This window comes from Heterodontus francisci, chromosome 22 (genome assembly GCF_036365525.1).
Source record: "Heterodontus francisci isolate sHetFra1 chromosome 22, sHetFra1.hap1, whole genome shotgun sequence".
NCBI lineage: Eukaryota > Metazoa > Chordata > Chondrichthyes > Heterodontiformes > Heterodontidae > Heterodontus > Heterodontus francisci.
Genome location: NC_090392.1, coordinates 42336240 through 42354772, shown reverse-complemented (window position 1 = coordinate 42354772; position 18533 = coordinate 42336240). Strand labels below are relative to the sequence as shown.

General features: G+C 42.8%; 1 protein-coding gene and 1 pseudogene across 1 annotated transcript in view; one reads left to right on the top strand and one right to left on the bottom strand.

Moving 5' to 3' along the window:
• Positions 1 to 873: 873 nt before the first annotated feature.
• Positions 874 to 18155, bottom strand: LOC137381555 (histone chaperone ASF1A-like; annotated as a pseudogene).
• tmem45b (transmembrane protein 45B) overlaps positions 12535 to 18533 on the top strand; it is a 32233-nt gene continuing 26234 nt past the window's right edge. The window contains exon 1 of the mRNA XM_068054317.1: positions 12535 to 12686. The gene's annotated coding sequence lies outside the window, so the exon portion shown is untranslated. The remainder of the gene's footprint in view (positions 12687 to 18533) is intronic.

Here is an 18533-nt window from a genome sequence, read left to right as displayed (position 1 = left end):
TTAGCCACAAAAATGTTACAAGGAATTATACATACATGATCACCCAGTGAACGGTCCCCTCCCTGCTGATAGTTCTCTTCAGTAGCTGACCAAGCTAACTGACTTAAGCACCAAATCACTCTTTGCAACGATTTTTATACCTTTCTTTCCAAGATATTTCATTGACAAGATTGTACTGTCCTATCAAAATCCAACTTAAGTTACAATTGTCCAATGAGGAGTCCTTGTTCAAACTATGCTATTCGAGACTGCCTTGATGATCAGCATTTCTTTCAGCAATTTCATCACCTCTCATGGATGTTGCTGATGCCTTTAAGATCTTTATCAGCAAACATAATAGCAGCTATGTTTCCTGGTTACACACACATTTTAAAACCAAAGGACAATTAAACAATCAGAGTCCCTCAAATTACTGACTGCATACAAACTGTTGCTTGGAAAATTTCTAGTTTCTCTGCATTTCAAAAGAAGGCAAACTCTGACAAATCAATCAATGGCAGTTTGTGTCACCATCTCACAGCTTTACAAAACACTTTGAGGCCACTTAGGCCAGCTAAATTAGCATTTTTAAAATATGTCAATCTCTTGTCTTTCTGTTTTCAGACACCATGACTCCATGTTTTTATGTACATGGAGCTTCACCAAAGTTCTAACTTGGCATCAAAGCAAACCATAGCTTTGAAGTATGTCTGCTTATTGGCTTGTCTCGAATTTTATGACTTTTCTGTTTTCTGCTAAACAGTCCATACCCTTCATGTATTTCTTCACCAGTGACTCTGTTTATCTGTAATGAAAACAGCTTGCAGCTGTTGTTATGACCACAGCGGGTGCAACACACTGTTAATCCAGTCCCGTCACTCCACAGGTCGCAGCTTATTTATAAATTTTTACCTAAAATCAGAAAAACTGCCAAATTAAACACTCTAGTATCCCCAAGATGAAACAGACCAAACTAGGTATCTTTAGACAACAAATTAACTATTTATTTAAAAAAATTAAATCTTCAACACTATTAAGATAAACTTATCTAAAGATTTTATAACTGCTTAAGCTAATCTAACTCCCGCATTCATGCACATACATTCAAAAAGAACAGTTGTCTGTTTTTTTTAAAGGGTAGTGTTTTGAAAAGTTAGCTGTCCTTTGAGAATAAAATAAATAATTAAGATTTTACGTTTTATGTTCCTGATGACTGAGGTCTTCTGATGTGAAGATAATCAAAGTTCACTTGAAGTCTTCACTTGGATTTGATGAAAAATATTCGGTTCTCGATAGGCAGACAGTTTGGCTGCAGTAGCATTAACAGTTCCATCCACGATAAGCACAGCAATACAAAATATTTTGTTAAGAAAGAAAAGTTTTTCTTATTTACTTAGGGATTAATTTGGTTTGTAGCGAAAACAAAGAATAGTACAGCACAGGAACAGGCCATTCGGCCCTCCAAGCCTGCGCCGATCTTGATGCCTGTCTAAACTAAAACCTGCTGCACTTCCGGGGCCCATATCCCTCTATTCCCATCCTATTCATCTATTTGTCAAGATGCCTCTTAAACGTCGCTATTGTACCTGCTTCCACCACCTCCCCCGGCAGCAAGTTCCAGGCATTCACCACCCTCTGTGTAAAGAACTTTCCTCGCACATCCCCTCTAAACTTTGCCCCTCTCATCTTAAACCTATGTCCCCTAGTAACTGACTCTTCCACCCTGGGAAAAAGCTTCTGACTATCCACTCTGTCCATGCCGCTCATAACTTTGTCAACCTCTATCATGTCGCCCCTCCACCTCCGTCGTTCCAGTGAAAACAATCCGAGTTTATCCAACCTCTCGTCATAGCTAATGCCCTCCAGACCAGGCAACATCCTGGTAAACCTCTTCTGTACCCTCTCCAAAGCCTCCACGTCCTTCTGGTAGTGTGGCGACCAGAATTGCACGCAATATTCTAAGTGAGGCCTGAATAAAGTTCTGTACAGCTGCAGTATGACTTGCCAATTTTTATACTCTATGCCCCGACCGATGAAGGCAAGCATGCCGTATGCCTTCTTGACTACCTTATCCACCTGCGTTGCCACTTTCCACCTGTGGACCTGTACGCCCAGATCTCTCTGCCTGTCAATACTCCTAAGGGTTCTGCCATTTACTGTATACTTCCCACCTGCATTAGACCTTCCAAAATGCATTATCCCACATTTGTCCGGATTAAACTCCATCTGCCATTTCTCCGCCCAAGTCTCCAACCGATCTATATCCTGCTGTATCCTCTGACAATCCTCATCACTATCCGCAACTCCATCAACCTTTGTGTCGTCCGCAAACGTACTAATCAGACCAGCTACATTTTCCTCCAAATCATTTATATATACTACAAACAGCAAAGGTCCCAGCACTGATCCCTGCGGAACACCACTTGGTGGATGATGAGCCTAGGGAAGGGAGTGTAGATAGTCTCAGTCATTTCATTATCAAAAAGGAGGAGGTGTTGGGTGTCTTGCAAAGCATTAAGGTAAATAAGTCCACAGGGCCTGATGGGATCTACCCCAGAATAGTGAGGGAGGCAAGGGAAGAAGTTACATCCCTCCATTCAGAAAAGCACCCTTCCATTGCTACCCTCTGTCTTCTATGACCGAGCCAGTTCTGTATCCATCTTGCCAGCTCACCTCTGATCCCATGTGACTTCACCTTTTGTACCAGTCTGCCATGAGGGACCTTGTCAAAGGCTTTACTGAAGTCCATATAGACAGCATCCACTGCCCTTCCTTCATCAATCATCTTCGTCACTTCCTCAAAAAACTCAATCAAATTAGTGAGACATGACCTCCCATTCACAAAACCATGCTGCCTCTCGCTAATAAGTTTGTTTGTATCCAAGGGAGTAAATCCTGTCCCAAAGAATCCTCTGCAATAATTTCCCTACCACTGCCGTAAGGCTCACCGGCCTATAATTTCCTGGATTATCCTTGCTACCCTTCTTAAACAAAGGAACAAAATTGGCTATTCTCCAGTCCTCTGGGACCTCACCTGTAGCCAATGAGGATGCAAAGATTTCTGTCAAGGCCCCAGCAATTTCTTCCCTTGCCTCCCTCAGTATTCTGGGGTAGATCCCATCAGGCCCTGGGGACTTATCTACCTTAATGCTTTGCAAGAGACCCAACACCTCCTCCTTTTTGATAATGAGATGACTGAGATGATCTACACTCCCTTCCCTAGGCTCATCATCCACCAAGTCCTTCTCTTTGGTAATACTGATGCAAAGTACTCATTTAGTACCTCACCCTTTCCTCTGGCTCCACACATAGATTCCCTTCTCTGTCCTTATGTGGGCCAACCCTTTCCCTAGTTACCCTCTTGCTCTTTATATACGTATAAAAAGCCTTGGGATTTTCCTTAATCCTGTTTGCCAATGACTTTTCATAACCCCTTTTAGCCCTCCTGACTCCATGCTTAAGTTCCTTCCTACTGTCTTTGTACTCCTCAAGGGATTCGTCTGTTCCTAGCCTTCCAGCTCTTACAAATGCTTCCTTTTACTTTTTGACGAGGCTCACAATATCCCGCGTTATCCAAGGTTCCCGAAACTTGCCAAACTTATCCTTCTTCCTCACAGGAACATGCTGGTACTGGATTCTAATCAACTGACATTTGAAAGACTCCCACATGTCAGATGTTGATTTACCCTCAAACAGCCGCCCCCAGTCTAAATTCTTCAGTTCCTGCCTAATATTGTTATAATTTGCCTTCCCCCAATTTTAGCACCTTCACCCGAGGACTGTTCTTATCCTTATCCACAAGTACCTTAAAACTTACGGAATTATGGTCACTGTTCCCGAAATGCTCCCCTACTGAACCTTCAACCACCTGGCCGGGCTCATTCCCCAGTACAGCCCCATCCCTAGTTGGACTATCTACATATTGTTTCAAGAGGCCCTCCTGGATGTTCCTTACAAATTTTGCCCCATCCAAACCCCTAGCACTAAGTGAGTCCCAGTCAATATAGGGGAAGTTAAAATCACCCACCACTACAACCCTGTTACCTTTACATCTTTCCAAAATCTGTCTACATATCTGCTCCTCTACCTCCCGCTGGCTGTTGGGAGGCCTGTAGTAAACCCCCAACATCGTGACTGCACCCTTCCTATTCCTGAGCTCCACCCATATTGCCTCGCTGCATGAACCCTCCGAGGTGTCCTCCTGCAGTACAACTGTGATATTCTCCTTAACAAGTACTGCAACACCCCCACCCCTTTTACATCCCCCTCAATCCGCCTGAAGCTTCTAAATCCTGGAACATTTAGCTGCCAATCCTGTCCTTCCCTCAACCCAGTCTCTGTAATAGCCATGTAGAATTTTTCTTGAGAGAGAGCGAGAGAACACAACAACTCCTTTCCGCAGATGGTCTCGCTGGAAAAGCTCACAGAACCAACTGCTTCATATCGGTTTCTGCCAGCTCCACACACAGTCAAAATGGACACACCCTACCATGTGACCTCTCTCTCTCTCTCTCTCTCTCTGCTGCTGTTGCTCGGTCACCAAAATGCAACTGTGGTACACTGTCTCTCCAGAATGTTCTCCTCCCATAAAAGTGCACTGTTTTTTAATAGTCTTAAAGACACACACACTTTTTTAGTCCGGGGAGAAAAAAAAATTCAAGTCCGTGACACTGTTAACAGGTTACTGTAGCTTGAAAAGCCCTTTTGGCCTTTGCAATGCTTGCTAGTCAAATGCAGGCAGTTTTTTTGTACACTTGTATACAGCAAAGCTTCCTGTCTTTCATTAAAACTGTCAATGCTCCTGGGTTGGCTTGCCTTGCAAATCTCGACCACAAATTCTGATCTCTTACAGGCCACCAACTGTTATAGTGGACTTGGGGCATTTCCCGATCCTCTTGCATTGCAAAGGAACAGGTTCATCGCAGATAGTTAATGTGACTGCCGGAAATCTGACATAAAAACAGAAAATGCTCAGTCGGGTCTGGCATTATCTGTGGAGAGAGAAAGAGAGTTAATGTTTCAGGTCAATGACCTTTCATCAGAACTGGGAAAGGTTAGAAATGTAACAGGTTTTAAGAAAGTACATAGGCAGGGAAAGGGAGGGAGGAGAGGAAGAAACAAAATGGGAAGGGCAGTGTTAGGATGGAAGGCAGGAGAGATTAAATGACAAAAAGGGATGATGGTGCAAGACAAAAGGAGATGGTAATGGAACAAGTAATGAAACAAAAGATGGGTGTAAAGGAGGTGTAAAATAGAACAGCAAAACGATTACCAACAGCTGTTGTCTGAAAAAATTGGGGGCAGTGGTTATGATCTGAAATTATTCAACTCAATGTTGAGTCCAGAAGGCTGTAAAGTTCCTAATCGAAAGATGAGATGCCTTGAGCTTGCTTCATTCAAACACTGCAACAGGCTGAGGACAGAGCGTTCAGAGTGAGAGCAAGGTGGAGAATTAAAATGACAAATGACTGGAAGCTCGGGGTCACGCTTGCAGTCTGAATGTGGAGGTATTTCGCAAAGCGGTCACCCAGTCTGCATTTGGTCTCTCCAGCGTAGAGGAGACTGCATTGTGAGCAGTGAATTCAGTATACTAAATTGAAAGAAGTACAAGTAAATCACTGTTTCACCTGGAAGGAGTGCTTGGGTCTTGGATGGGAGCAGAGAGGAGGTAAAAGGGCAGGTATTGCATCTCTTGCACTTGCATGGAAAGGTGCTGTGGGAAAGGGATTGGGTCTTGTGGGTGATTAAGGAGTGGACCTGGATGCCGTGAAGGGAATAGTCCTTCGGAATGCTGAAAGGGGATTGGAGGGGAAGATGTGTTTGGTGGTGATATCAGCCTGGAGGTGGAGAAAATGGCAGAGGATAGTAGGGTGGATGTTGAGGACAACAGACAGTCTATATATGATGGACTTTTTGAATGGGAAATGATATATTTTTCTGATTGCTATATGATAGCCATTTCCAAATGATATGTTATAGCCCTTTCTGATTACTTAATGATAGACCTTCCTGGTGGATGTATGATAAGAACATTCTTTGGCCTCCTTATCTCGAGAGACAATGGGTAAGCGCCTGGAGGTGGTCAGTGGTGTGTGGAGCAGCGCCTGGAGTGGCTATAAAGGCCAATTCTAGAGTGACAGGCTCTTCCACAGGTGCTGCAGAGAAGTTTGGTTGTCGGGGCTGTTACACAGTTGGATCTTCCCTTGCGCCTCTGTCTTTTTTCCTGCCAACTGCTAAGTCTCTTCGACTCACCACACTTTAGCCCCGCCTTTATGGCTGTCCGCCAGCTCTGGCGAACGCTGGCAACTGACTCCCACGACTTGTGATCAATGTCACAGGATTTCATGTCGCGTTTGCAGACGTCTTTAAAGCGGAGACATGGACGGCCGATGGGTCTGATAACAGTGGCGAGCTCGCTGTACAATGTGTCTTTGGGGATCCTGCCATCTTCCATGCGGCTCACATGGCCAAGCCATCTCAAACGCCGCTGACTCAGTAGTGTGTATAAGCTGGGGATGTTGGCCACCTCGAGGACTTCTGTGTTGGAGATACGGTCCTGCCACCTGATGCCAAGTATTCTCCGGAGGCAGCGAAGATGGAATGAATTGAACGTCGCTCTTGGCTGACGTACGTTGTCCAGGCCTCGCTGCCATAGAGCAAGGTACTGAGGACACAGGCTTGATACACTCGGACTTTTGTGTTCCGTGTCAGTGCGCCATTTTCCCACACTCTCTTGGCCAGTCTGGGCATAGCAGTGGAAGCCTTTCCCATGCGCTTGTTGATTTCTGCATCGAGAGACAGGTTACTGGTGATAGTTGAGCCTAGGTAGGTGAACTCTTCAATCACTTCCAGAGCGTGGTCGCCGATATTGATGGATGGAGCATTTCTGACGTCCTGCCCCATGATTAGATTAGAGATACAGCACTGAAACAGGCTCTTCGGCCCACCGAGTCTGTGCCGAACATCAACCACCCATTTATACTAATCCTACACTAATCCCATATTCCTACCAAACATCCCCACCTGTCCCTACCTATACTAGTGACAATTTATAATGGCCAATTTACCTATCAACCTGCAAGTCTTTTGGCTTGTGGGAGGAAACCGGAGCACCCGGAGAAAACCCACGCAGACACAGGGAGAACTTGCAAACTCCACACAGGCAGTACCCGGAATCGAACCCAGGCCCCTGGAGCTGTGAGGCTGCGGTGCTAACCACTGATGTTCGTTGTCTTGAGGCTGATGGTTAGGCCAAATTCATTGAAGGCAGCCGCAAACCTGTCAATGAGACTCTGCAGACACTCTTCAGTGTGAGATGTTAAAGCAGCATCGTCAGCAAAGAGGAGTTCCCTGATGAGGACTTTCCGTACTTTGGACTTCGCTCTTAGACGGGCAAGGTTGAACAACCTGCCCCCTGATCTTGTGTGGAGGAAAATTCCTTCTTCCGAGGACTTGAACGCATGTGAAAGCAGCAGGGAGAAGAAAATCCCAAAAAGTGTGGGTGCGAGAACACAGCCCTGTTTCACACCACTCAGGATAGGAAAGGGGTCTGATGAGGAGCCACCATGTTGAATTGTGCCTTTCATATTGTCATGGAATGAGGTGATGATACTTAGTAGCTTTGGTGGGCATCCAATCTTTTCTAGCAGTCTGAAGAGACCACGTCTGCTGACGAGGTCAAAGGCTTTGGTGAGATCAATGAAAGCAATGTAGAGGGGCATCTGTTGTTCACGGCATTTCTCCTGTATCTGACGAAGGGAGAACAGCATGTCAACGGTCGATCTCTCTGCACGAAAGCCACACTGTGCCTCATAAAAACTTAAGAAATGGGAACAGGAGTAGACCATTCAGCCCTTTGAGCCTGCTCTGCTATTTAATATGACCATGGCTGGTCTATAATTCACTATTTACACTCTCCCTCCTGTCTTGAATCGTAAGGTTACATTCTACCTTTCAATCCATGGGACTGTATTAAAATCTAGACAATTCTAGAAGATCAAAACCAATGCATCCACTATCTCTGCAGCTACCTCTTTTAAAAAATCATCGGGACCAGGGAATTTGTCAAATTTAAATCCTATTAATTTCTGCTGTACTATTTCTGCACTAATAATAATATCCATAGGTTCCTGATTTTCACTCGCTCCTTGGTTCCCCACTAATTCCCAATGTTTTTGTCTTCTACTGTGAAGACAGATACATAGTATTAACTTAATGTCTCTGCCCTATCCTTATTCCCCATGATAATTTCTCCTGTTTCTGCCTCTAACGGACTCACATTTACTTCTGTTAATCTCTTCCATTGTACAGACCTATAGAAGATTTTACAATCTGTTTGTCTGTCTAGTTTTCTCTCATATTCTCTATTCTTTTTTCTCTTTATCAATTTCTTGAACCTCCTTTGCTGAATTTAAAATCCTCCCAATCCTCAGGCTTACTATTCTTTGAAGCAACATTATAAGCCTCTTCCTTTAATCTAATACTGTCTTTAACTTCTTTTGTTAGCCACAGTAGGGCCTCTTTTCCGATGGGTTTTATATACATTAAGGCAATGTTGCAAATTATGAACTAATTCTTTAAATGTTTGCCATTTCTTGTCTACTATCATACCTTTTAAGCTAGGCTCCCAGTCTACCTTAGCCAACCCACCTCTCATACCAATGTAGTTTGCTTTATTCGGATTTAAGATGCTTGTTTTGTACTTGACTAAATCACTCTCAGACTCAATATAAAATTCTGTAATATTATGTTCACTCTTCCCAAAAGGCCCCTTTACTACAAGTTTACTAATTAACCTTTCTCATTGCACAATACTAGATCTAAAATAATTTGTTCACCAGTGAGTTCCAGACCCCTAATATCCTCTGGGTAAAATGATTTCTCCTCAACCCCTCTCTAATCCTTCTGCCAATTACTTTAAATCTATTCCCCCTGGTTATTGGCATCTATGCTAAGGGAAATAGATCCTTCCTATCCACTCTATCTAGCTCCCACATAATTTTATACACCTCAATTAAATCTCCCCCAGCCTCCTCTATTCCAAAGAAAACAACCTCAGCCTATTCAATCTTTCCTCATTGCGAAAATTCTCCATTCCTGGCAACATCCTCATAAATCTCCTCTGTACCCTCCCTAGTGCAATCACATCCTTCCTGTAATGTGACCAGATTTGTACACAGTACTCCAGCTGTGGACTAACTAGTGTTTTATACAATTCTAGCATAACCTCCCTGCTATTGTATTCTATGCCTTGACTAATTAAGTATCCCACATGCTTTCTTAACCACCTTATCTACCTGTCCTGCAATCTTCCAGATCCTGTGGATATGCACCCCAAGGCCCCTCTGTTTCTCCACACTTCTCAGTATCCTACCATTTATTGTGTATTACCTTGCCTTGCTTGCCCTCACCAAATGGGTTACTTCACACTTTTCTGGTTTGAATAACATTTGTCACTTTTCTGCCCACCTGACCAGTCCATTGATATCTTCCTGCAGTCTATAGCTTTCTTCCTCACCATCAACCACACAACCAATTTTTGTATCATCTGCAACTTCTTAAGTATACCCCCTATATTTAACTTTAAATCATTGATTATATACCACTAAAAGTAAGGGATTCACTACTGAACCCTGCAGAACCCCACTGGAAACAGCCTTCCAGTAACAAAAACATCATAAACTCCTTTTGCTTCCTGCCTCAGAGCCAATTTTGGATCTAACTTGCCTCTTGTCCTTGGATCCCATGAGCTTTTACTTTTCTGAGCAGTTTGCCTTGTCAAAGACTTGCCGAAATCTATATGGATGACATCAAACACACTATGGGTTCCGAAGAAGGGTCACAGACCCGAAACGTTAACTCTGCTTCTCTTTCCACAGATGCTGCCAGACCTGCTGAGTGGTTCCAGCATTTCTTGTTTTTATTTCAGATTTCCAGCATCTGCAGTATTTTGCTTTTACTTTCATCGACCTTCCTTGTTGCCTCTTATTTTTCCCTGATGCAACCTTGAAACCCTTTGACACTGAAGGCAAAGTACTAATGGAAAGAAAAGATCGTATATTAGGATTTGTGTATTCAGACTCATTTATTTTTTCACTACTCCTGCTATCCCAATTGATGTGGAACCTTGTCTTCCTTGGATTTGTTGTCAAAATGTTTCGCTGGAGCTTAGAAAAATCTGGTTTCACAGGAGGATTTTAAGACAGCTTTAGATTATAGTATACATTATTTACATCATAGATCTCACCAAAGCCTTTGACCTCGTCAGCAGACGTGGTCTCTTCAGACTACTAGAAAAGATTGGATGCCCACCAAAGCTACTAAGTATCATCACCTCATTCCATGACAATATGAAAGGCACAATTCAGCATAGCGGCACCTCATCAGACCCCTTTTCAATCCTGAGTGGCGTGAAACAGGGCTGTGTTCTCGCACCTACACTGTTTGGGATTTTCTTCTCCCTGCTGCTCTCACATGCATTCAAGTTCTCAGACGAAGGAATTTTCCTCCACACAAGATCAGGTGGCAGGTTGTTCAACCTTGCCCGTCTAAAAGCGAAGGCCAAAGTACGGAAAGTCCTCATCAAGGAACTCCTCTTTGCTGACGATGCTGCATTAACATCTCACACTGAAGAGTGTCTGCAGAGACTCATCGACAGGTTTGCAATGAATTTAGCCTAACCATCAGCCTCAAGAAAATGAACATCATGGGACAGGACGTCAGAAATGCTCCATCCATCAATATTGGCGACCACGGTCTGGAAATGGTTCAAGAGTTCACCTACCTAAGCTCAACTATCACCAGTAACCTGTCTCTCGATGCAGAAATCAACAAGCGCATGGGAAAGGCTTCCACTGCTATGTTCAGACTGGTCAAGAGAGTGTGGGAAAATGGCGCACTGACACAGAACACAAAAGTCCGAGTATATCAAGCCTGTGTCCTCAGTACCTTGCTCTATGGCAGCGAGGCCTGGACAACGTACGTCAGCCAAGAGTGACATCTCAATTCATTCCATCTTCGCTGCCTCCAGTAAATCCTTGGCATCAGGTGGCAGGACTGCACCTCCAACACAGAAGTCCTCGAAGCGGCCAACATCCCCAGCATATACACCCTACTAAGCCAGCGGCGCCTGAGATGGCTTGGCCATTTGAGCCGCATGGAAGATGGCAGGATCCCCAAGGACTCATTGTACAGCGAGCTCGTCACTGGTATCAGACCCACCGGCCGTCCATGGCTCCGCTTTAAAGACGTCTGCAAATGCGCCATGAAGTCCTGTGACATTGATCACAAGTCGTGGGAGTTAGTTCCTAGCGATCGCCAGAGTTGGCAGGCAACCATAATGGCGGGGCTAAAGTGTGGCGAGTCGAAGTGACTTAGCAGTTGGCAGGAAAAAAGACAGAAGCGCAAGGAGAGAGCCAACTGTGTAACAGCCCCGACAACCAATTTTATCTGCAGCACCTGTGGAAGAGTCTGTCACTTTAGAATTGGCCTTTATAGCCACTCCAGGCGCTGCTTCACAAACCACTGACCACCTCCAGGCAGTTACCCATTATCTCTCGAGACAAGGAGGCCAAAGAAGAAGAATACATTATTTACTTGGTACCCAACCCTGATAAATTCGTGACATTGATAACTGCAGATTAGTAAAAGGACAGCTAGTTCAATCATACCTGCATCTGGGATTAGGAAAGCATTTGCTCCATCAGACTGAAAAACAAACATATACCTTCTAATAAGAACAGGTTCCACTGGTACTGAGTCCCTGACTTGGAAATATTCTTCATTTTCAACTGAACCCACATAAATTATTTTCCATTCCAAATCCTCAGACAGATCTTCGATGCATTTGAAGGTGATCTCAAACTTTCTGATTGATATATGACAGATCTTTGATTGTAATATGAGAGACCTGTCTGAGTGATATATTATCAACGTTTTTAATATATGTATGATAAATCTTTCCAATTGATATAAGGCCTTTCTGACAGATATAGTATAGACCTTTCTGATACATGTTGAATATTGGGTCTACTAAGACTGCTCTTTTTTCAACTTCACCCTTTCATATTTCAAAATCATTCAGAGAGTGCATATCCACATCCATTACACTTGCCTGCATTAAATTTCATCTGTTGTTGTTTGACCCACTGACATGTTTTATAGTTTCTGGACTGCATCCTTCGATTCCATTGAGTCTCTGAGTTTGGGATCTGCAAATTTGATCTGTTTGCATCTATGCAAATTAGAAACAGCACTGAAGCTGCTACTGAGCCCTGGGATGCTCCACTTCCCTGAACCTGGCATTACACTGGATGCATTGTTTTCTACCCCTCAGCCAAATAAGTTTTGTCCTGAATCCCCATACCTTTGAACATGACTAGCAATCTTTCATAATGAATTTTATCAAATTCTTTTTGGAAGACTAACTACACAGTATCGTAGGGTCTCCCATAGCCAACTTGCATACTGGATGGAGTTCCACTTTAAGACCAATGTGCTGTCATGCCAGCCTGGTCCAACAGGTGGCGGTGGTTTATCAGGCCGGGTTAAGGGAGTGGCTATGTAACCTAGAAATCCGTGTCTGGGAGACAGGTGTAACTTGCACCTGTTGTTGTGAAACTCAGGAAGATATCGAGAAGTGAGAGGAAGTTAGCAGATCGAAAGGAACAGGCAGCCCAAAGCAGTTCTGTGAGCTCTGAACAACATTGGTAAGTTTGCAGTGTGGAGGTTATTCGGGTCTGTGTGCCTGGCAGGAGCTGTACAGGTTCTGACACAAGTATATGAGACAAAGGTTATTGAACCACACAGAACAAGGAACTAAAAGCATTAAAGTACTCAGACTCCATAGTAAGTTATGCAGCTCCATCAGTTTTGTTTTGATTTGTAAAGGAAAATAAGAATTAATTTGAAGGTTATTTTAAGAAGATCTGAAAAGGAAACAAGAATTCAGTATAAAACAAGATGAAACCTTTTGAATTACTGGCTGTAGGACAGTAACAGCAGATAGCGAGAACCGTGCTGTTAGCTTACCTCAGCACTGGATTTACATGTGGTGATGTAATAGGGAGTGGATTATGTGCAGTGACGTGGTGGGGACTAGATTACGTGCAGTGATGTAATAGGGACTAGATTACGTGCAGTGATGTAATAGGGAATAGATTATGTGCGGTGATGTAATAGGGAATAGATTATGTGCGGTGATGTAATAGGGACTAGATTACGTGCGGTGATGTAATAGGGAATAGATTATGTGCAGTGATGTAATAGGGACTAGATTACGTGCGGTGATGTAATAGGGAATAGATTATGTGCGGTGATGTAATAGGGACTAGATTATGTGCGGTGATGTAATCGGGACTAGATTACATGTGGTGATGTAATAAAGAGTATGTGGAAAGAGGTTACTGAGGAGGTCAATTCCAGGAGCTTAATTGCTAATCTTATAGTAAAGGGTCCTTTAGGTAGAGGATATTAAATTTAATTCCATAGTAAGTTTGAGAGTGACGTGGTTAAGTCCGAAAGTAGGGTCTTAAATTTAAACAAAGTTAATTACAGGGGTATGAAGGGCAAGTTGGCTGAGGTAGACTGGGAAATTAGATTAAAAGATTTGACTGGATAAGCAAGGGCAAACATATAAAGGAATTATTCATCATTTTCAACAAATTCCCTTGAGGAATAAAACTCCACTGGAAAGATGGTACAGCCATGGCTAACTAGAGAAGTTAAATTAAAAGTGGAGGCTTACAATGTTACCAAAAATAGCAAGTCTGAGGGTTGGGAGGGTTTTAAAAATCAGCAAAGGAAGACCAAGAAATTGATGAAGAGAGAAGAAATAGAATATGAGAGCAAACTAGCAAGAAATATACAAACAGATTGTAAGAGCTTTTACAAAGTATGTAAAAAGGAAGAGATTAGCAAAAGTAAACACAGGTCCCTTAGAGGCTGAGACAGGAGAAATTATAATGGGGAATAAAAAAATGGCAGGGACGTCAAACAAATATTTTGTTTTTGGAAATAGTTGGAAAGCAGGTATCTGAAGTTGAGGAACTTCAAGTAATTAGTATTAGTAAAGAGAATTTGGAAAACCACGATATGATTAGGCAGAGTCAATATGGTTTCATGAAAGGGAAATCATATTTGACAAGTCTCTTAGAGTTTTTTGAGGTAGTAACTAGCAGGATAGATAAGGGGGAAACCAGTGGATGTAGTCTATTTGGATTTTCAGAAGGCATACAATAAGGTGCCACACAAGTTGTTGCACAAGATGAGGCTCGCGTATTGGGAGCACTATATTAGTGTGGATTGAGGATTGGCTAACCATCAGAAAAGAGTAGGAATGAAGGGATCATTTTTGTGATGGCTGTGCTGCAAGGATCAGTATTGGGGCCTCAGCTGTTTACAATCTGTATCAATGACTTAGGTGATGGGACTGAGTGTAATGTATCCAAGTCTGCTGATGATACACAGCAGAGAGAGAGAAAGTAAGCTGTGAAGAGAATCCAAAAAAGACTACATTTAGACAGGTTACGTTGATTGGGCGAGGATGTGGCAGATGGAGCATAATGTGGGGAAATATGAAATTATCCACTTTGATAGGAAGGATGGAAAAGTAGAATCATTTTTAACAGGTGAGAGAATAGTAAATAAAAGCAAAATACTGCAGTTGTTGGAAACCTGAAATAAAAACAGAACGTGCTGGAAATACTCAGCAGGTCTGGCAGCATCTGTGGAGAGAGAAACAGAGTTAACATTTCAGGTCTGTGACCTTTTATCAGAACTGGCAAAAGTTAGAAATGTAATAGGTTTTAAGCAAGTAAAGCTGGGGTGGGAGGGAAAGAGAACAAAAGGGAAGGTGTGTGATAGGACAGAGGGCCAGAGAGTTTAACTGACAAGGAGGTCATGGGGCAAAGGCAAAGAGAGTGTGCTAATGATGTGGTGAAAGACAAAGCATTAGTGCAGAGAGAGTGTCAATGACAGAATAATGAACAGCCCTAGCCAAAAGCACAAACATGAAAAGGCCATCTTAAGGCAGGCACGTGGTAAAAAAAATGATAAAATAAAATAATAATATAAAAGGGCCAATCATGCTCTAAAATTATTGAACTCAATGTTCAGTCTGGAAGGCTGTAGAGTGCCTAATTGGAAAATGAGATGCTATTCCTCGAGCTTGTGTTGATGTTCACTGGAACACTGCAGCAGGCCAAAGACAGAAATGTGGGTATGAGAGCAGGGGGGAGTGTTGAAATGGCAAGCAAACGGAAGCTCGGGGTCATGCTTTCGGACTGAGCGGAGGTCTTCCACAAAGCGGTCACCCAATCTGCGTTTGGTCTCCTCAATGTAGAGGAGACTGCATTGTGAGCAGCGAATACAGTATACTACATTGAAAGAAGTACAAGTAAATCATTGCTTCACCTGAAAGGAGTGTTTGGGGCCTTGGATCGTGAGGAGAGAGGAGGTAAAAAGGCAGGTATTACACCTCCTACAATTGCATGGTAAGGTGTCATGGGAAGGGGGTGAGGTGTCAGGGATAATGGAGGAGTGGGCCAGGGTGTCGCGGAGGGAACGATCCCTTTGGAATGCTGACAGGGCATGGGGAAGATTCGTTTGGTGGTGGTATCACACTGGAGGTGTGCCATCATCTGCCTCTGAGAGTCTTCATTCAGATAATAATCATGAAACCTCTCTATTAATACTACAACTACTGGGAACTATCTTGTGCCTTCAATAGTGATAGAATACCACATGGGGTCTCCTGTTAGGTTGGGAATTATTAACTAACTTTCTGAAACAAATAATGAACAAGTGAACACAGGAAGGAACTGTACCACAGCGACGGGCTCCACCTTAGCTGGACTGGGATCAAGGTCTGCGCAGAAAGGATAAATATGTAGAAAGGACTTTAAACCAATAAAGGGGGAGGAGCTCAAACAGAAGTAATAGTAAAACTAACCACCTAAAGATAAGAAAAAGGACAGAAACTACAAACAGTGATCAAAATAGTATAAATACTCCAGGTCCAGAACAAAGCATAGGAAGTTTTAATAAAATACCTGTTAAAAATAAAACAGGAATAATGAAACATAAGGGAAAGAATGGTAAGTTAAAATAGATCAGGGTGGGGTCATATACCCAGTGAGAGCTGTCTACACAAATTCAAATGAGGAGGAGTGACAATCTTGATAAAGGACACAATTACTGCAGTTGAAAGAGGAATTTCAGTGAGCAGGCAGTGGAAATAATATGGGTGGAATTAAGGAAGAACAAAGGATTCACATGAGATTCAATGTACAGAACTGTTGATGAAGTCAGGGGATGCATAAATATGGAGGTCAGGGAACCAGGTAGCAAAAGCGAAGCGAAGAGGTTTTAATTTTTGCAGACACTGAAAAAAGCGAAAGAACTCAAGTAATCAAGGCAATTAATTTCTGGAATGAATTTGCAACATTTCATGTAACAGTTAAAACTTACAATGGTGCACACCACACTGGATTTAATTTTGAGTAAAAAAACAGAATTAGTTAACAATCTGATGTTAAGGGAACAGCTTGTGAATAATGGCCATAATACGATCAAATTTGATGTAAGCTTGAGGGGGAAAATGGAGAGTCACAACCGAGGCTTTAAACTTAAGTGAGGCAAACTTTACAGGGATGAGACAGAAATTGTTGACAATACACTTGGTTGAACCGTTATCAGGTAAACCTATAGACAGTGGAAGATATTCACCGGAGTATCTGGTGAAACACAAGACTAGGTTATATCCCTACAAGGCGGAAGATGCCTGTGATACTGTAACCGACAATAAGGAAATGTCAGGTTTGTTAAATGAGTACTTTGTACCCATTTTCACAGTAGAGGAAGAAGAAAAAAATCAATGATACAAAAGAATCTAAAAACAAGTCGTGGGTAAAAACTTATTGGACTTAATATAAGTTAAGAAATAGTAGTGGAGAAAATAATGAGACTTAAAAAGTAAATCTCCAGGATCTGATGCTTTTCACCCCGGGGTATCAAAAGAAACAAGTGGGGAAATTAAAGAGGTTTCTTGATCCGAGAATTGTGCCATTGAATTGGAAAATTGCAACTATCACTCCATTATTTAAAAAGGTGGGAGAGAGAATCTAAGTAACTACAGACCTGTCAACTTAACGTCAGTCTGTCAATAGGTGAAGAGTTACTGAGCACTTGGACAAATTTGAACTGATCAAAGAGCATCAGCATAGATTTGTGAAGGTAGGTCGTGTCTATCTAAGCTGTTTGAATGCATTGAGGAGGTCACTAACATGGTGGATAGGGGAGTTTGTCAATATGGACAAGTAGTTCTTTTCTTGTAATCGTTCCTAACTCTGGGAGCGAGCTAGTAGACATTTTCTTTCTGTGTTTGATACCTTTCTATTTACTGCTACCTTCTCCGTTAACTTAACTCAGCTCAGTTTGTTGAACAGCTTAGCCGCAGATACCCAACATACTTACAGGACTGGAAGGAAGATTCAAACATAGCCATGAATCATACTGAAAACTGAGCCAATCACACAGCATGGTTTTATTTGAAAAGTGTGTCATTGTTCTTCCCTCAAACAACTTTGCCAGAAAATACACAGAAACCTTTGGATTGACTGGAGCTGAGACGGTGTTGCTGAATCTCAAACACTCCATGCATTTATGATCAGACAGTTGATTAAAACACGGCACAGCTGGTTCCTTTATTTCCACAGGCCTTTCCTAGCAGGCCACGCTTTCAGGAAAGAAGGGAAAAGGAGGCAATACTAGTTTAAATTGAGCAAGCTGCCCTGTGTCAGAGCAGCACGTGGTGAGGGGCATGTGTTGTCCATCACATTGTCTTCAGGCCCCACATCAAACTCTCAACCAACACTACTTCCATCCCTGCATACCAATTCAGGCCAAAACACACTGTATACAACCTCACCGTCCTAGTTGACCCTGAACTGAGCTTCCAAGGCCTAATCCTCTCCATGACCAAGACCACCTGCATAACATCACCCGTCTCCCACCCCTGCCTCAGCTAATCTGCTGCTGAAACCCTCCTGCTTTTGTTACCTCCAGATGACTATTCCATTGCTCTCTTCACCATTCTCCCACGTTGCACCTTCCGAAAACTTGAGCTCATCCAAAACTGTGTCTCCATATCCGAATTCACCCCAGCCCTGTTCACCCATCACTTCTGTGCTCACTGACCTACATCAGCTGCTGCTCCGGTAATGCCTCGATTTTAAAATTCTCATCCTTGTTTTCAAATCCCTCACTGGCCTCGCCCCTGCCTATCTCTGTAATCTCCTCCAGCCACAACCCTCCAAGATATCTGCGCTCCTCTAATTCTGGCCTCTTGTACATTAAATCCACAGTTTCTACCTGAAGTTTATTTGCAAAAGGAGTCATTAAGTCAACTATAAGGGGGTCGATCTTCCACTAGTTTTATTAGTGCAATTCGGGTAAAATCAGCCGAACTAGTACAAACAATCGAGTAAAGTCAGTTTACACTTGATGTAACTTTAACCCTGGTGTAAAAGTCATTTCACTCGATGCCCCCACCCCAC